The 20,105-nt window shown below is 39.3% G+C and overlaps 1 long non-coding RNA gene across 1 annotated transcript in view; it reads left to right on the top strand.

Annotated features, from left to right (window-relative positions):
• LOC138444169 (uncharacterized) overlaps positions 1–19,365 on the top strand; it is a 34,802-nt gene extending 15,437 nt beyond the window's left edge. The window contains exons 2-3 of the long non-coding RNA XR_011258401.1: positions 18,625–18,781; positions 19,311–19,365. This is a non-coding gene — a long non-coding RNA (uncharacterized lncRNA). The remainder of the gene's footprint in view (positions 1–18,624; positions 18,782–19,310) is intronic.
• Positions 19,366–20,105: the final 740 nt, after the last annotated feature.

The raw sequence follows: 20,105 nt of genomic DNA, 5'->3' as shown, positions 1-20,105 counted from the left end.
TCTTATGACTCAATTAATATAAAAAGACCCAGGATCAAGAGAGAATTCTTAATAAATGGGCTTCCCCTCAATAAACAGATGTTTCTATGTTAAGAACTAATCAACCTGAGGGAGTTAATCACCAAATTCCAAAATAGTGCCAGACCATAATTAGCCACTTGCTTCTGTGAGAGACCCATTATGGTGAGGGTTCAGGGTTTGATTAGCACCACTTCACTCAGAAGGCAGCTTCCAGGCTGCACTTAAACAACTAATCTGCACCATCGCTCTTGGCTTTGGTGGCAGTTGGCCACATATAAGGGCTTCGGGACAGAGAAGATTAATTACTCTGACAAGTAATTCACGAGAGCCCAGGCCCCTGAAGCCTTGATAACAAGGCTGTGGGAGATTGATTAGTGGTAGCTCTGGCAGAGAGATTTGGGCTTCTGTAGTGCCATTGTCAAAATGGCATGAGGGGATGGAGCCCAGGAGAGTTTTGAAAACCAAACGGTGCAAAAGGACCACAGACCCATGGGAACAAATCCCTTCACCAAGAACTTCTTAGTTCTCACCTCCTCGGCTCTGGATTTTTTTTCTTTTATGACTTGTGGATCAGAGTTTACCTTTTTCACTAGCCAAAGTAGGTAGAGACCAGTAAGAATATTAATAATAATTAGACCTTCCCTATAACTGGTGTTTAAAAGCGTTAAAGGTGAATGAATGAATTAATAAGTGAACAAGTAAATGGATGAAGTATATAAAGTCTTTTAATTTATGGAATTTGCAAATATCTACTCACATTTTAGCCAATGAATTTGGTATCAGTATCTTCATTTTTCCAGGTAAATTCCTATTTATTCTACTCTCAACACTTCTGACACCAAATGTATAGGTAAGCAATTCTGACACTAGCTATATGAAGTTAGTGCAAATCCCACAGTTTTAAGATCTCAGTCCCAGAAGACTGCCCCATTCTACATGCCAGTTTCGTGTCCCAGGCTATCCTCTGTGCTTCTGATATACCAGCTTTAAATCAGGGGTTTCCATGACCCCTTCCTTAATAACTTGCTAAAACGATGCAACTTAAGAAAGCTCTTCAGTTATAATAACTGGTTTATGATAAAGGATACAACCTGGAAACAACCAGATGGAAGAAATGCATAGAGCAAGGTATGTGGGAAGGTTCTTAGAACTTCTAAGCCTTCTTCAAGCATGCTGTTTTCTACAGCATCCTGATACATTCACCAACCTGAAAACTCTTCAGATCCTATCATTTAAGGATTTTAATGGAGGCTTTATTACCCAGATGTGGTTGATGGCCATTGGTGAACAATGTCAATTTCAGCTTGTCTCTCCTCCCCAGAGGTCTGGTGGTAGGACTGAAAGTTTTAACTCTTTTCAGTGGTTGGTTTCTCTGGCAACCAGTCTCCACCCTCCAAGTGTCACTTAATTGACATAAACTCAGGTATAGTGAAAGGGACTCATGATGAATATCAAAAACGCTTTTCTCACTCTTAGCACTGAAGAAGTTGCAGAGGTTTAGAACTCGGTGCCAGGAACAGGCACAAAGATCAAATATCACAACTTAGAAGGTGAGAAAACTAAAATTCCAAGCAGTGCAATGACTTGTTCAGATACATGTTGGTTGGACATAGCAAAGCCAAGTCCAGAACCCAGAAATTCTACATACTAATCTGATGCTTTACAGGTCTATCAGACCAGGGTTACTGGGAGGAGGAGACATGGGTTAGGGACAGCAAAGGAAGTGAAGATGAGGAAAAAGGAGATTGGCAGAGGAAGATTAGATGAAGTGGGTAAGTTGTTTCTCTGCTTGACTCTGTGTATAATGTGTAATGAAAATATAATAAGAGATTTTTAAATCAAATGCTAGAAAGGCCACTTACAGATATGTTTGCTTCCCTCAGAATTTCACCCCTGGAGGGAAGGAAGATCATGGCTGAACCTGCATTTCAGATAAGGAGGGCAGTTTGTGGTCTCCAAGAGAGTTTGGCTGTGTCCTCTGCCACTCTGCTGTGGCTTCTGAAGGACTGCTGAGTTGCTGAGGGAGCCTTCTCAGAGTCATGACTACTGAGGCATTATGCCATTCTTATGACACAGCTGCGATAATTCTTTTTGAATTCATGGTATACATTTTGACAGTCTTCCTGACCAGATAGAACATTTCAACAGAATGATATTTCTTTTAATGATTGAATAGTCCTGTGAAGTATGTACATATTATTTTTGCTCCCATGTTATAGATCATAAATAAAATAAGATTCAAAGAAGTAAAATAACTTATCCAAGATCACACAGCTAATAATGTGTGCATGCTCAATCGCTTTAGTTGTGTCTGACTCTTTGTGGCTTTATGGACTATAGCCCACCAGGCTACTCTGTCCATTGTATTCTCCAGGCAAGAATATTGGAGTGGGTTGTCATGCCCCCCTCCAGGGGATCTTCTTGACCCAGGGACTGAACCTGCGTCTCCTGTGTCTCCTGCATTGCAAGTGGATTCTTTACTCCTGAGTCACCAGGGAAGCCTAAGGTTGATTACTACTGTCATCATAATTCTTCAGATAATTATGTTGAAGCGCAGAAAGGGTAGTAGTTTACTCACTAACTACAAAGAGTAAATTATCAAGCCAGGAGTCAAACTCAGAAATTCTAATGCCTAAATCCAGGTTTATAACCACTAAACTACAATTCAGACCTATGACAAATGTTACCTGAATCTGGTGTTTTAAAATGTGAGTTTAGAAGCAAAGATGTTATTTATAAAAACAACTCAGAATACCAAAGATAAATATTAAACTGATTTTCCTAGATTATTATAATAAGCATTTCAGCTAACTACAGGTATTTAATGGAAGTTTCATTTTGTAGTTCATGATTTTTGCAATTATATTCATTTTTTATCAACTTCTCATTTAGAAGTTATATTAATAGTTTTCTAGTCATATGTGTGGCTCTGTTTCAGTCCCTTTATATATAAGATTGCTGTTTACTTCTATTCTTTACTCTCACATTTATGTTCTGAGGAATTTACACATTCTGTCTGCATTTTCTTAACAGCCCATAATCATATTTAGGGTCTTTACTACCCTATCTATAAGTTCTCAGATAGAGTATTTACATCTGCTAACAGATATGTTAGCCTATTTTTTTTCTTCTTTTTTGTTCTTTGAATTTACCCTCTCTGTGCATGATATCAATCTGTATCAGGCAAATCTTCTTACATGATCCTTTCTCAGCTGAGTTGTCTGCTTATTTGCTTTCAGGATTTCCTTGGTTCTGGCCACTTATCCTCAGTATCATAATGTAATAAGCTACAAGAAACAGAAATTCTAACTAGCTAAAGCTTAAAAAGGGAGTGGGGACATTCTCTTACGTGCCACAAGTCCAAAGGTAGTTACTGTCAATATGGGTCTAGCAGGCCTTTAATGTCAGGGTATATTATTCCTGCCATTATTTTGTCCTTTCCTTCAAACATAATTTAATAGCAGCAGTTCCCACTATCATATCTTTATTCCAGGCAAGAATTAGGAAAGGCAGCACAAGCTGTGCCTACCCTCCTTTATCAATGAAGTAAAAGCTTTACTTAAAACTTTCAGATAACTTCTGTTTCTGTGCTCACTGACCAAAACTGTGCTATATGGCATCTCCTAACTGCAATGGAGGCTGCAAAGCAGGCATCAGCTAGTCACATTGCACCCTTAAACAATTTTGGGCTTCTGTTAACTACAAAGGGGGAAAGCAGAATGGGCAAACTGTTTTGCTATGTACAAAGCTGTTTCACAGTATCTGTTTTTGCTTTCTGCCATGGTAATACAATATTAATTGAGCATACGGCCACCCAGCTAGAGCCTACGTTTTCCAACTTCTCTTACAGCTAGATGTGGCCATTTGACTAAGTTCAGGCTGGTCACGTTTGCATAGAAATGATGTGTATGTCTTTCAAGACTTGCTCATAAAAACAAACAAACAAACAACTGTGATCCACACCAGATCTCATTCCACTGCATGCCCTAAGAAATTCTACCCTGGCCACTGGCTCAGGTCATGTCATGATCTCTTTGTTCATGCTCACCATGGCTTCTGTGACCATTGATTATGGTCACAGAATCTGGACCCAACAGATGACCGCCTCTCTAGTCTTACATATGGGTTTCCTTCAGTATGGCAAGTTTAAGGGAAAATGTAATTTCTTGGTTTAGGGAAGGAAAAAATATTGTCACTAAGAGCCATAAGTGCAGGATACAGAGAGATAAGCCTTCTAAGAGACATCATGTTTCCTACCTTCAAAACTATCCTTTATGAGAAGAAAGAGGAAGAGAACAAAAGATAGTGTTTCAACAGATACCCACTCAAGTCAAAGGGCTGTTATACTGATGAACAATCTTTTAGCACTTGTAACCTTCAAACTCCTTCCTGCTGATGATCTCAGTCACTTTTGTCTTTCTTACTCCTACATTTTATCTAGTTTTGTCTTTTGGCTTGATATTTGCCTTTTTTCCTTTTGAACCACACCAGGCAGTAGTTTAGGAGAAAATGATATAATTTGATATATTTGAATGATGTAAATTTTAAAACTGTGATATGCATTCTTTTCCATATGTATATTTGACAAAATTAATATATAGTCAAGGTTTATATTGTAAAACTGAACAGTCAATAAACTGTCTCCTCTTTATTTTCTTGCATTTTTCTGCCCTTTCAAACTTTTTTCAACTCCTTTCTCTCCAGAAGAGTTTTGGTTTCATTATACTTCCCTGTGCTCTTTTGCTATTAAAAAGCACCTTCCTCCAAACTATCAAGGTCATCAAAAAGAAGGAAAGTCTGAGAAATTGTCACAGACAGATGAAAGAGACATAAAGACTAAATGGCATCCTAGATCGGATGTAGAAAAAGGACATTAGAGAAAAACATTACTTTGCCAACAAAGGTCCATCTACTCAAGGCTATGATTTTTCCAGTAGTCATGTATGGATATGAGAGTTGGACTGTGAAGAAAGCTGAGTGCAGAAGAATTGATGCTTTTGAACTTTGGTGTTGGAGAAGACTCTTGTGAGTCCCTTGGACTGCAAGGAGATCCAGCCAGTCCATTCTGAAGGAGATCAGTCCTGGGTGTTCTTTGGAAGGACTGATGCTAAAGCTGAAACTCCAGTACTTTGGCCACCTCATGCGAAGAGTTGACTCATTGGAAAAGACTCTGATGCTGGGAGGGATTGGGGGCAGGAGGAGAAGGGGATGACAGAGGATGAGATGGCTGGATGACATCACCGACTCGATGGACATGAGTTTGAGTGAACTCCGGGAGTTGGTGATGGACAGGGAGGCCTGGCGTGCTGCGATTCATGGGGTTGCAAAGAGTCGGACATGACTGAGCAATTGAACTGAACTGAACTGAATGAAATTTAAAAAAAAAATCTGTGGAGTTAATAGTAGTAAAACCATGTGGTTTCTTTGTGGTGACAAATGTATCATAGTTCATGTATGATGTTGCCAATAGGAGACACTGGTTGTAGGCTCTAGGAGATTTCTATAATTCCCTTGCAATTTATTCAAAATCTAAAACCATTCTAAAACTAAAAGTTCATTTAAGAAAACTGAAAGTTGAAAAATAGAGGCGTCAAAACACCTTGCAAACTCCTTCCCTGTAAGAATTTGGGGACACAATGTGAAACTGTCCCTGGAGTGTCCCCAAGACAGCATTTTCCAAAGGAGGTTCTCAGAATATAATCCATTAGTAGCTTTATGTCCAAAGGTCATTGGTGAAATGTTTATTTACCATTCCTCCCTTGGAAATTCTTAGTATATATATTACATATTATTATATATAATTGTTTTTCACTTGCTAAGTTGTATCCAACTTACGACCCCATGAACTACAGCACTTATATTAATATGTAACATAACACATTAATATATATATTAGGTACCATGAATTTTGTGCATATATATATTACACACACACACACACACAAAATTAATAGTACATGATACACATTAGGTCTCTCCAAGTGGTGCTAGTGGTAAAGAACCTCCATGCCAATGCAGGAGCTATAAGAGATGCTGGTTCGATCCCTGGGTCGGCAAAATCCCCTGGAGGAGGGCATGGAAACCCATTCCATTATTCTTCCCTGGAGAATCCCATGGACAGAGGAGCCTGTCAGGCTACAGTCTATAGGGTCTCACACAGTCAGACACGACCAAAGTGAATTGGCATGAATGTACGCAATACATATTGACTTGGAAAAGTTCTGAAGACAAGAGACTTCCTTATCTAGTAGAGGGTTTCTCACATTTATTTGGCCATGTGAACTTTTTGTGCTCAAATAATATATCTGCTTCCTGTAGAAATAGTATGTCTGTAATATTCAAAAGCAGAGACATTACTTTGCCGACTAAGGTCCGTCTAGTCAAGGCTATGGTTTTTCCTGTGGTCATGTATGGATGTGAGAGTTGGACTGTGAAGAAGGCTGAGTGCCAAAGAATTGATGCTTTTGAACTGTGGTGTTGGAGAAGACTCTTGAGAGTCCCTTGGACTGCAAGGAGATCCAACCAGTCCATTCTGAATGAGATCAGCCCTGGGATTTCTTTGGAAGGAATGATGCTGAAGCTGAAGCTCCAGTACTTTGCCACCTCATGTGAAGAGTTGACTCATTGGAAAAGACTCTGATGCTGGGAGGGATTGGGGGCAGGAGGAGAAGGGGACGACAGAGGATGAGATGGCTGGATGGCATCACCGACTCGATGGACGTGAGTCTGAGTCAACTCTGGGAGTTGGTTATGGACAGGGAGGCCTGGCATGCTGCGATTCATGGGGTCGCAAAAAGTCGGACACGATTGAGTGACTGAACTGAACTGAACTGAATACACCCTGGGAAAGCTGGCTCAGAAAAAGCAGTTCTTAGCTTGGAAGCTTGAATGGTAAAAGTTTAGGGATGGCATTAAACCTATAGGGGCAGTAACTTCATGGTATTGCTCATGTCACCCCACACTATTCCACCAAACCGCAAATGTGACTCCTCAGGGAATGATCAAGCTACAGGAAAATCACTAAGGTTTTATTATAGATACAAAGGATGCAAATTATACTTAGAAACACACATTGTCAGTCTCCTGACTCTGCTAATTGACTCCAACTTTAATGGTGCTAGGCTCATTATTCCCCTTTTAGCAGTGTCCAACATCAGCATTTGGGAGCCTTTGAAACCATATGCATCTTGAATAGGTTGCAGTTTGATCATTTAAAGCAGCAAAGATCAATTGTCCAGGCTCTAGCTATATGGGGTTGGCAAACCAGACTGCAGCATGGCTGATCCTCTTACTTCAGCTACCTTCCAGTTGATACTGATTGCTGCATCCACATCAATTGGTCAGTGATCCACATCAATTAAAGCTGCTCAAAGGCACAGAGAGAAGTTGCTTTATCCAACTTCACATCAGAAATACAGAAGCAGCTAAAGGAGGAAAAGGCTTTCGTGTGACTTTCAATGGAATTTGAAGTATGCTGATCCATCATCTGTCGATTCACTATGAAGAGGATTCTAATGAGCCGCTTTCTGACTTACTAGGAAAAGGAGTGGATTTTTGCTACTTGGTCCCCATTTCCTCACTCTTTCTTTCTTGGGCTGCATTATGGTTAAGGGACATTTGTCGGGGTAAGCCAGTGTCTGTAGCTAATCAAACCCCATTTGACATAAATGAATTTATTAAACAATGTGTGTGTATGTGTTAGTCACTCAATCATGTCTAACTCTTTATGACCCCATGGACTGTAGCTTGCCAGGCTCCTCTGTCCATGTAATTCTCCAGGCAAGAATCCTGGAGTGGGTTGCTATTCTCTTCTCCAGGGGATCTTCCTGACCCAGGGATTGAACCCAGGTCTTCCTCATTGTGGGCAAATTCTTTACTGTCTGAGCAACCAGGAAAGCCCTTGTTAGGCAATATTTGTTTTAAACAACATTGATTGAATGCATTTACTCTTTGTCAGCACTATGCTCTGATATATCAGTAAAGAAGATGTGCTCTCTTCCCTCGGGGGATTCTGTGACTGGCAGCAAAGACAGACAAGAAAATAGACTACGTTGCGAACTGTGGGAACTCTGATAAGAGGAGATCCTGGGTACTTCAATAATATGAGGAGAAACTGACCTGACATGAAACAGGGTAAGGGTTGAGAGGTGCTCAAGGAAGACCTCCTGAAAGTGGTGGCATCTGATCTAACAAAACAGTATGTGTCCTGTTGCATGATCATCAAAATATATAGAGAGGTTATATACAATTAGAATACCAACTGAGCCATGGACTTCCTACATGAAACAAAAGTTAAGTACCAAGTGGTCTTTAGCCTATTTGGCAAACATTTGTATGTCGTCTCAAGTGAAAGTCTCACATATGTGTGTGACAAGTATGTTGAACAAACATAACTTCTGATATAGTCAAAAGATAACTTTACTGCTTTCTTTTCCCACTGCATTACTTAGTCTTTCCTCAATGTGAGTAGTCAGTCCCTGCCCCCAGAAGAAACTCAGGCAAGTTCTAGATTTTGAAGTTCAGTCTAAGGTAATGCGGGAGACCCCAGTTCAGTTCCTGGGTCAGGAAGATCCCCTGGAGAAGGGATCCCCTGGAGAACTCCAATGTTCTTGGGCCTCCCTTGTGGCTCAGCTAGTAAAGAATCTGCCTGCAATGTGGGAGATTTGGATTTGATCCCTGGGTTTGGAAGATCCCCTGGAGAAGGGAAAGGCTACCCACTCCAGTATTCTGGACTGGAGAATTCCATGGACAGTCCATGGGTTCGCAAAGAGTTGGACACAACTGAGTGATTGTCACCTTTCACTAAGGTAACAGAGAAACCTGGAATACCTTCAAGTCACAAATGCTACCTCAGTTCAGAAAATTTGTCCAGAATCATGTAGTAATATCTCCAAATGCAAGTAATGGTCCCTGCCCTGGGGCCAGCTGCTGCCTGAATACATGAAGTGGGTGAGGGGAGGGTGGGCTTCCCACTCTACTCACTTTGTTCCCAGCTCTAGTGCTTGTGTTAGTCTCTCAGTGGTGTCTCTTTGCATCCCCTGGTGGAGCCTAGCCTGCCAGGCTCCTATGTCCATGGAATTCTCCAGACAAGAATGCTGGAATGGGTTGCCATTCCCTTCTCCAGGGGATCTTTCTGACCCAGGGATCAAACCTGGATATCCTGCACTGCAGGTGGATTCTTTACCATCTCTGAAAGTGAAAGTCACTCAGTCGTGTCCGACTCTTTGCAACCCCATATACTATATAGTCCGTGGAATTCTCTAGGCCAGAATACTGGAGTGGGTAGCCTTTCCCTTCTTCAGGGGATCTTCCCAACCCAGGGATTGAACCAGGGTCTCCTGCATTGCAGGCAGATTCTTTACCAACTGAGTTTACCATCTCTTCAGTTCAGTTCAGTCACTCAGTTGTGTCTGACTCTTTGCGACCCATGGATCGCAGCATGCCAGGCCTCCCTGTCCATCACCAACTCCCAGAGTTCACTCAGACTCACATCCGTAAAGTCAATGATGCCATCCAGCCATCTCATCCTCGGTCATCCCCTTCTCCTCCTGCCCACAATCCCTCCCAGCATCAGAGTCTTTTCCAATGAGTCAACTCTTCGCATGAGGTGGCCAAAGTACTGGAGTTTCAGCTTTAGCATCATTCCTTCCAAAGAAATCCCAGGGCTGATCTCCTTCAGAATGGATTTGTTGGATCTCCGTGCAGTCCAAGGGACTCTCAAGAGTCTTCTCCAACACCACATTTCTAGTTGGTGGTAATTTGCATACCATCTGTGTGGATGGAGAGGGTGGGCGAGGAAAAGAACTGGGTGGGAGAGTTTGTACAAGGCTAGGTAAGTGATTTATCACTTTCTGGGCTAGGGAGGTGACTGAAGCTGATTCTCTTCGGAAAGAGTGATGATTGACTATTGGGGGTGCCCTGTTTACTCTCTCCCACAGTGTCTGACCCTAGTAGTTGCAGCTCTGTTCCAGGATGGTGACTCCTTCCTCAGCCTCTGGGAATCTGGTGCTATTTTCTGCCCTCTTCCTGTTGAAGTCAATCTACCCCATGTAGGTGACTTTCTTGAGTGAGAATTAGTTCACCCCACATCTGCACATCAGGAAGCACTCTCATACCCTGTGTCCTAGTGAATTCTGGGAAAGCAGTTCCAAGTATTCCCATTAAACCTCCTTCACTGGCAAGAGGTAAAAGGGCAGCTCCCTCCTTACCTTCTATGCACTGTCACACACATTCCTGAGATGGGGGCAGGGGAGATGGGACTTATTTCCATAAAGGGCCAGATAGTAAATATTTTAGTTTCATGGGCCGTATGGTTCTGCTGCAACCATTCAACTCTCCCACTGTAGTACAAAAACAGCCATAGACACTAAATATACAAATGAGTGTAGCTGTGTTACAATAAAATTTTGTTTAAAAAACATGAAGCAGATAACCCAATTAAAAAGTAGGCAAAGGATTTAGATAGACATTTCTCCAAAGAAGACATACAAATGGCAAATAACACATGAACTGATGCTCCACATCATTAGTCATTAGGGAAATAAAAACCAAAACCACAATGAGATGTCACTTTACACTCACTAGAATGGCTGTAATTAAAAAGACAGACAATAACAAGTGCTGACAAGGATATGGAGAAGTTGGAAACTTCATGTCTTACTGATGGGAATGTAAAATTGTGAAGCCAATTTGAAAATTAGTCTGGTGTTCCTCAAAATGTAAAACATATAATTATTAATTTTACTCCAAGGTATCTACCCAAGAGAAAAAAAAAATTTGTCCATGAAATTCACACAACTTCTATAGAAAACAGTATGGAGGTTCCTCAAACATTTTAAATAAAACTGCTATATGATCTAGCAGTCCAGTTCTGGATATATATCCAAGGGAAGTGAAAACAGAATCTCAAAGAAATATCTGTACTACCATATTCACTGCAGCATTATTAACAATACCCAAGATATGAAAACAACAAATGAAATGTTCTTCAACAGATGAATGGATAAAGAAGTTGTGGTATACGTATACAATGGAATATTATTCAGCCACAACAAAAAAAGATCCTGTCATCTGAGGGCAGGTTTTTGAGTGTTAGTCACTCAGTGGTGTCTGACTCTTTACGACCCCGTGGACTATAGCTCACCAGGCTCCTCTGTCCATGGAAATCTCCAGGCAAGATTACTGGAGTGGGTTGCCATTTCCTTCTCCAGGACATCTTCCCAATCCAGGGCTCAAACCTGGGTCTCCTTCATTGCAGGCAGATTCTTTACTGTTTGAGCTATCAGGGAAGCCCCTGAGGGCATGATGCTAAGTGAAATAAATGTGGCAGAGAAAGAGAAAAACTGTATGATATCACTTACATGCATAATTTACAAAAGCCAAACTTGTAGAAATAACAAGTAGAATGGCAGTTATCAAATGCTGGGTATAGGGAAAATGTGGAGTTGGATTATAATGTCCAGTTAGAAAGCAAATGAGTTCTGGGAATCTAATTTACAGCGTGATGTTAATAATGCTGTATTATATACTTAAAATTTGCTAAGAGAGTAAATCTTGAATATTCTCACTACATAAAGAAATGGTAATCATGTAATATGATGGAGGTTGGCTAACACTATTGTGATAATAATTTTGTAATATATTTGTGTATCCAGTCAACACTTTGTACATCTTAAACTTATCCACTCTTATACATCAATTATATCTCAATAAAGATAGGAAAAATGGAAAGAACACATATGCCCATGCAAAAACTTGAGCACAGCTGTTCATAACATCATTATTTCCATCTAAAAAAATGGAAATAACCTAAATGCCCATTAACTGGTGAACAGATAAACAAAAGATGATATATTCATGCAAAGGAATATTATTCAGCTATAAAAAGGAATAGAATACTTATACGTGCTGCAACATGGATGAAAGACCACATAATGTGCCAGCTAATTTATATAAAATGTTCAGAATAAGCAAATCCATAGAGACACAAAGTAAATTAGTGGTTGCCTTGAACCTGGGGCAGATGAGGAGGCAATGAGGAGTGACAGCTAATGGTGCAAGCTCTCTTTCTGGTGTAATGAAAATGCTCTAAAATTAAATTATGGTGATGGCTGCACAAATCTGTAAATTTGCTAAAAATTGTACACTTTAAACAACCAAATCTTATAGCATATAAATTATACCACAATGACATTAACAACAGGCACCAAGCTGGATTTTGTTTGAAAGTCCATTTTGCTGAGCCCTGAGTCTATGCTCTACCCAGATCACCTTCAATGCAATTTTTACTTTCCTATTTCTGGCTTTGGTCTCCTTCAGTGTGTGAATAGCATACTAGCAGCTCAGTTTAGAGGCCTGTCCTTGGCTCTGGAACTGCTTTGCCCTGGGCACAGTTTACAGCCAAAAATGTCTGCAAATTTTCATCCCGCGGGAATGGTTAACCAATAACTGTCAAGTTGGGGATTATGAAAGGCCAGCCTTCTTGCCTTGGGATGAAACAATCTGAGATATTATACAATTTACACTCCTGAGTTCCCCTGGGGGAAGCAACCTTCCTTAGGACCTTTTTCCTGAGATGACAGCTTTGCCTGGTTTCGGTCCATCTCTGTTCCAACTCTCTCACTCCCTTTATAATTTTCTAAATAATCGCTTGCATATTCTTGTCCTAGTGTCAGCTTCTGAGGACTTAGTCAAAGAAGCTCTCTCTGAAGAGGTGAATTTTAGCTAACTTTTAAAAGATGAGAAGGAGAAAAGATAGCAAAACACAAAACAAAGACATCACATTTATTTCTTAAATATTCTTTTCCAAACCTAGGAATATACAGGCTATATTCTGAATTTATAATAAGTAAAAACACCTATGAACTTACATAGGTGCATATCACACAGTGTTGTTTGTCTGAAGTTGTCCCATACCAGACTTATTAACTCCAGTCCACCAATCCTATCTTCTTCTCCAGACCCCTGTGAGATTTTCCCTCTTGTTATGTTTTCGATTGCAGTTAGTGTTATGACCATCCATCACTGTGTTCAGTGATGAAATCTAGGACATTTCTATTGTTCCTCACCACCCCTAACTGCCTTTCACTCACATCCACTATGTTCAAAAATTACCCATCTCTCTTACTGTATCTCCCAAATATTCTACCAGTCTTTCTATTTCAGTTCATTCCAGATACTACTGCCAGATTCTGGGCCTTAATCATATGACAAAAGCCTGCTGGTCTACTAACCTAGATCCTTGCCCATTTCCAGTCCATGCTCTTCCTAGTGGCCTGAATCTACATAAAATGCACGTTTGTATATGTCACTGAAATACTCATAACTTTTTGAGGACATCCTAACAGATAGAGTATTAGTGTCCAAATTTATCATAACAAATGCTTGCACTTGTTTTTGTTCCTATTTATTCTTCCGGTCTCAACTCACCATCTCCTTTTATGCTCCAACAACATAAAATGAGGTAAAGTGTACCACCTATATAGATTTTTTTTTTCCATAGCTGCATGCCTTCTCTGCTCCAAAACTTCTTCTCCTCTTTTCATTCAATAACTCCTATAGTCTGTTCTGCTATTCCATGACATGTATATTCCTGAAATCAATACACTGAGCAAAAGTGCACAATAACACCAACCTTTCACCTCCACCAAAATAATGTTAGGAGCACAGCACTCAAAAACTTGCTGGTGACGCATGTAAAAATAAGATAGAACCCTAAGAAAAACAGTTTTATACACCTTGAATGGGTAAGAGAAATACAAATGCGGCAATAAATATGGAACTTCATCTTGAAAAAGCCCTGAAACTTGCTTGTTGAAGTGCAGCAAAAGAACTCTAGCCTGTGAATTATTGTGAAGTGGTAGAAAGAGGGTTATGTGAAATCAGAAGGAAAGTTGTAACACCATATGTGGCTTTTAACACCCTCAGTGAACTGAGGAAGCTGTTGGATGTTTGAAGTATTTGTACCTGTTCATTTTGTTATTTTTATGAAGCTCATTTTAGTAGACTGCACATTTATATGTTTCCTTAATGGTTCTCATGAATAAGCAAGTACTCAATTGGTGTCATGCTCAAATTATTCCCCAATATATTAATCATGCTGAAACAAATTCATATTGTCAAAATAAGCTTTATAGAAGAACTGACTATACTTATCTTTTGAAAGATAAAAGAGTGGCCAGAAAATGTACCAAATGAGCCTTGGAGCATCTTGGAATTTTAGAAAATAAGAAAGTACTCAAAAAAGAACATATTCCACAATGATGAGATTATGTTAAGGTGACATAGGAGCCAACTGATAGAGTGTCCAGTGACCAAGACTGGAACAATTTAATTTGAAGAACAAAATAAAGAAAATAGAGTAAAACCCAAAGTACACAAAATATTCATGATATAAATAAATGATTGAATAGCTAAATAAATGGAAGAAATATATTGCCTGTGCAGAAAAATTTTAAATAATTTATATAGATACTGTATCAAGAAGGGGAACATAATTTCATGTCACTTAAGCATAGGCTGTGAAAAGTAACTTCCTTTCAAAGAGCACAGAATGGAAATGGACTGAGGGTTGGGGTGTGCTTTATGGGGGTGCACTTTACAAGGGAGAAACCAGACAAAAAGTACCTCAGCCAGGTGATCTGGTGGTCAGTCAACATTAACAGTGATACATTATGTTGACTGTAAGACCTTTGACATGATGTGATAAAAATGACATTTTAATTCTTGTCCTTCTCTCAAAAATCTATAATACCAGTCTAATAATAAGAAAAAACATTAAACAAATCACAATAGAGGGGCATTTTATAAGTGACCAATAAATCTAGAAAATTTCAAGGTCATCAAAAAAGGAGGGAAGTGTGAGAAACTCAGAGATAAGAGTAGCCTAAGGAACAGAACCAAAAATATAACTCTAGAAATAAGTCAGTGAAGGCAATGGCACCCCACTCCAGTATTCTTGCCTGGAAAATCCCACGGACGGAGGAGCCTGGTGGGCTGCAGTCCATGGGGCTGCTAAGAGTCAGATACTACTGAGCAACTTCACTTTCATGCATTGGAGAAGGAAATGGCAACCCACTCCAGTGTTCTTGCCTGGAGAACCCCAGGGACAGGGGAGCCTGGTGGGCTGCCATCTATGGGGTCGCATAGAGTAGGACACTGAAGCGTCGCATACTGAAGTTGGACTGAAGCGACTTAGCAGCAGCAGCATTTATCTTTGCCAGTCCCAAAATGTCACCTATTCCTCCCAAATGCTTGTAGATATTATAAAAATCAGGATATTGGTGCAAAAGTGTACCATACTTAAGAAAAGAAGAAAGCTTAAATAATAATCATCCTAAGACTTATGATAATAGATAAATGTACTCCAAAACTCCTAGGACATTTTTTTTCTCTGTTCCTTAAATTTATGAATCTTATCGTGTCTTTGAAATGTAAATACAGCCTGCAGTCCCTGAGAATGAGTCTTGATTAACTCAATCACTAGAATCTGAAATTTAAAAAAGAGGGATAGAAAGCTTTCTAAACACAAACTGTTAGGAGAACTCTCTTATCCAAATCTAAATTGCAGCCTCCTTTAAAATTGCTTGTCAAGGACAAATACAGATCTTAAAACAGTTCTTTACAAATAATAAAAGACTTTAGCCATCTGAGTGAGTAAACTTAGTTTATTCCAACTGTTATTTATAAACTAGTGAATTTTGTATTGTACCTGATCTATGACTGAAGTTTTAAAATGAGTTCTATGAGATCTTTGGTTATGTCTGTCTATAAGTCTATATAGGTACATTATAGATATACTATTCTCTACCTTCAGATGGTATTTACAGATTTAATTGGTAAGAGAACTCTATTTAAACAAACATAAAATTCCTCAAAATATAATAAAAAATTAACTCAAATGTTTCCAAAAAAAAAAAAAAAGGTAGCTTAAGGATATATGACAACTAAATGCAGTGTCATATTCTAGATGGGATCCTGGAACAGCAAAAGGATGTTTGGAAAAACTGTGAAAATCTTAATAAATTATGGACTTTACTTAATACATCAGTGTTAGATCATTGATTTTAACAAATGCACTATGCCAGTGTAAGATTTTGGGCTTCACTAGTGGCTCAGTGGTAAAAAATCTGCTTGTATTGCAGAATACCTGGGTGGAAAAGATCCCCTGGAGAAGGGAATGACTACCCCCTCTAGTATTCTTGCCTGGGAAATCCCATGGACAGAGAAGCCTGATGGGCTACAGTCCATGGAGTTGCAAAGATTCAGACATGACTTAGTGGTTAGATACACATACTCACATACACACACACATATTCACTCACACACACATACACACACACACACATATCATACAATGTAAGATGTCAGTAATAAAGGATATTGGGTACAAGAGGTGTGAGAACTCTGTACTATGTTTGCATTTTTCCTGTGAATCTAAAATTGTTTTAAAGAATAAAGTTATTGTTGTTTTTTTTTTTTAAGTTGGAGGAAGAAGCCTTACATCACATTTTCCATAAATCCCCTTCTCAGATCCCATCCAAGCTAAGTCAGCTTCTGGATTTGTAGAACACTGTATCTTAATCCTCCTGCTGCTGTTTAGTCACTAAGTTGTGTCTGACTTGACTATGCCCCCTGGGAAACATTCCACTCTTTCCTGTATTCCACCATGGTATAATCATCTGTTTCTTCCCTTTCTAGACCATTATCTCCTTTAAGAGAGGAAACAGGCTGTATTTATTTTTATACCTCCAGTACTCAGCACTGCTCAAGTTAATAGAAACTGCCCAATATGTATATATTATGTTAAAACACACTGTTCAATGTTATTTGATGTAGTAACTACTTTGTGTAACTTATAGCTTCCCTTGTTAGTATTCCAAAGAGTCAGATACATGTTAAATATGGTTGCATCGTCCCCTTTTTTGATTCTTCAAAGTACTTTCTTTCATTGGGACTAGAGAGAAAATAGAGAGCAAGAGAGTAAGCAATATTTCTGCATCCAAACACCCCCTGTCTTTTTCTTCTCTCCCACTGAGCAATGGGTTTCTGATTTTGATAACTTTCATCTGCCTTTTCATCTGCATTCACGTCTATCTTCTGTAACAGCACGTCAATCTAAGAAATCAAAGTGGTTCTAAATAATCCATATGTCCAGCATCTAAGTACTTCTTCCTTGAACTGATGTGTTCCATTTCCAAGGTCTCTTAGGTGACCCTTCAGGCAGGGAGCTCTAGGACCGGGCTGTTGGCATATGATCACTTTAGCTCCTCTCTGGACACAGACTTGTATTCTGGTTTATCTGTATTGCTTATCCCTAATCCAAACTTCCCTCAGGACCTAATAAGTTGACCAGCCTGCCTGACTTATGGGGGTCAGTGCGGGTTCAAACATCGGTGCTCACATCCTCATCAAAAGCAGTTAGTTTCAGGGAGAAAATATTGGCAGCAGGACACTTTTCATTTTAGAACAGCTGCTGAAACCAGGAAACCATATTAAGACAGGTAGCTGAAAAGAAACTCTTTTGTTTTTCTCTCATTTAACCAAAGAGAAACTTCCTGATGATGTCATTTGAAACAAATTAATTTTAAAGAGAGTTTGCAAGTTTGTTAGGTTTTATGTCCAGTTGAAATATCAGATCATAATGATGACTTTTGGTTAATATACACAAATAATATCCAAATGATCTATTATACCAAAATGACAGAGGATTCAAACATAAGGTGAGAAGTCAGATCCAGTGTTCCTTAAAATAGGTCCCTTCCTATAAGAACAGACCTAAGATTCTGTGCATAGTCAGAATATGATATGGTATGTGCTCAGTTGCTTCAGTCATGTCCAACTCTTTGCGACCCCATGGACTGTAACCTGCCAAGCTCCTCTGCCCATGGGATTCTCTAGACAAGAATACTGGAGTGGGTTGCAGTGCCCTTCTCCATGATATAATATATCTGAATCAAATTTTGAAGCAAAGTTGGGAGAAGGTAATATTTTGAAACTAGTAAAATATATAGCACATAGATGTATCAGGCATCAACAGAGATGAATTTCACTGGCAGATAGTTTGTAAATATGAACCTAATCAAACCAGAAACCAACCTGTATCCAAATACTGCCCTAAAACTTGCAAAGGAAGGTGTATGGGACACAGAAATTTTTGTCCTGGTCAGCAGATAGTTCTTGGGTAGACTATACTTTGGATAAAATACAATAGCTTTAATTTAATAGACATTTATTCACATTGGACAAGGCACTGTGGAGATGTGAAATACCTCTGTGTCATCCAATTATCCTTGCCCTGATTCCATAATGTAGAAACAATGTTCCTGATAATTGTTCTGTCAGTAAAGTACTTTAACACAGAAAATAGGGCCACTGTACCAGTTCCTCACACTGGAAAGATGCGCTCATTGTATCAACCACTTATGAGTTTGGTTAACATGAGTCAGACACTGAGCACATGGTCATTCTTAATGGAACAATTAAAACAAGTTTTTGAACCTGACAACCTTAGGTGAGACCTTGGTTGATACCATGAAAGATATAGGCACATCCAAACCTCGCCTTAGACTAGGAAAATAACTTCATTCTTTAATATCACTGTAGTATAGGATAAGCCCTGGTGACTCAGGTGAAGAGTTTGCCCGCAATGCAGCAGACCTGGGTTGGGTTCGATCCCTGGATCTGGAAGATCCCCTGGAGAAGGAAATGGCTACCCACTTCAGTATTCTTGCCTGGAGAATTCCACGGACAGAGGAAACTGGTGAGCTACAGTCCATGGGGTCTCAAAGAGTTGGACATGCCTGAGCAGCTAGCACTTCATTTCCCAGCATTATCAGCTTCATCTTCAGTGGTGTCATTATCCCAAAACACTGTATCTCTCAAATATGTCTGTATTTGACTTTGAAATATGATAACATTCTGGGGAGTATACTTTTCATGATGGTTTAAATTTATATTGAAATTATTTTTCCATAATGACTGCTATTTCACTATTAATCAGAGAGAATGGGGAAACAAAATAGGAAATAGTATAAAAGGGGAAATTGGATTGAAATAAAAATTCATTCCAGAAAATCTACAAACCTAGTAACACTCACTAAAAGGGACAGTGGGTACTTATATCTATCTATCCTCTATTGTGCATGAGTGTACTTTATTTAAGCAGGTTTCTTTTAGACTTCATCGACTTCAAATTATAGTTCAGAGAGTCTATTAGATCAATAATTAAAGCAAAAGATTCAAGAAGCAGTATCATTTGGATAAACGGTTGTATGCTTCCTGTCTTTCAGATCAGAGCCCACAACTCTTGAGCTCCCAACCTCATGACAGTGTTCAACATTCTACAGAGGAAAAGAATAAATTCTAAACCTGTGTGACATCACTCTTTCCAGATGCTCTCTTTATCTTTCTGTGCCTACATTATTTATCAAGGGAAAGGCTCTCTGAGGATTCAATGCAAGTTTTGTGTGTGTGTGTGTGCGTGTGTGTGTGTGTGTGTGTGTGTGTGTGATGATCTGGACAGTGGCTCAGGAAAGAAAAATAATTTCCTTGTTGATTCTATTGGGGATGGATGAGTCGCTTTGAAATATATCTGTCTCTGACTACTAGTCATTTTCTTCAAAGATCCTTACCATCAATAAGAATTACAACCTCTGAAATGCTTTTCCCTAATGAAAAAGTATTTTCATTTTGATAATGTAACGTGATTAGAAAGACTCTTTAATTGACTTACTTTCTGGAGGTTTTGATGCTTCTGAAATTTTTCTCAGAGAGGAGAATTTCATTCATCAGAATAAAAGCTGCGTTGACCCTTCCTGTGCAGGTTCAAGCAGTTAAGCTAGTCACCAATGACTTCCTTTTGTTGTTCTTTTGGGCAGAAGCCCTTTGGGCAGCTGCCCTGAAAACAGCCTACAGTGGGGTTATTTTGCAGATTGCAAGCAATTATTATATTAGCTCTCAATCCCTGAGTATTTATTATGCTCCAGGTGTTCTGTAAGCACTTCCTATGAATTATCTACCTTAGTTATTATCACCCAAAAGCCATGAATATTATCCCTGTTTTATAGGAGAGGAAATTGAGTTTC

Source organism: Ovis canadensis, chromosome 7 (genome assembly GCF_042477335.2).
Source record: "Ovis canadensis isolate MfBH-ARS-UI-01 breed Bighorn chromosome 7, ARS-UI_OviCan_v2, whole genome shotgun sequence".
In the NCBI taxonomy this organism is placed as follows: domain Eukaryota; kingdom Metazoa; phylum Chordata; class Mammalia; order Artiodactyla; family Bovidae; genus Ovis; species Ovis canadensis.
The sequence above is the reverse complement of the archived record's forward strand: the minus strand, read 5'-3'. Positions and strand labels throughout refer to the sequence as shown.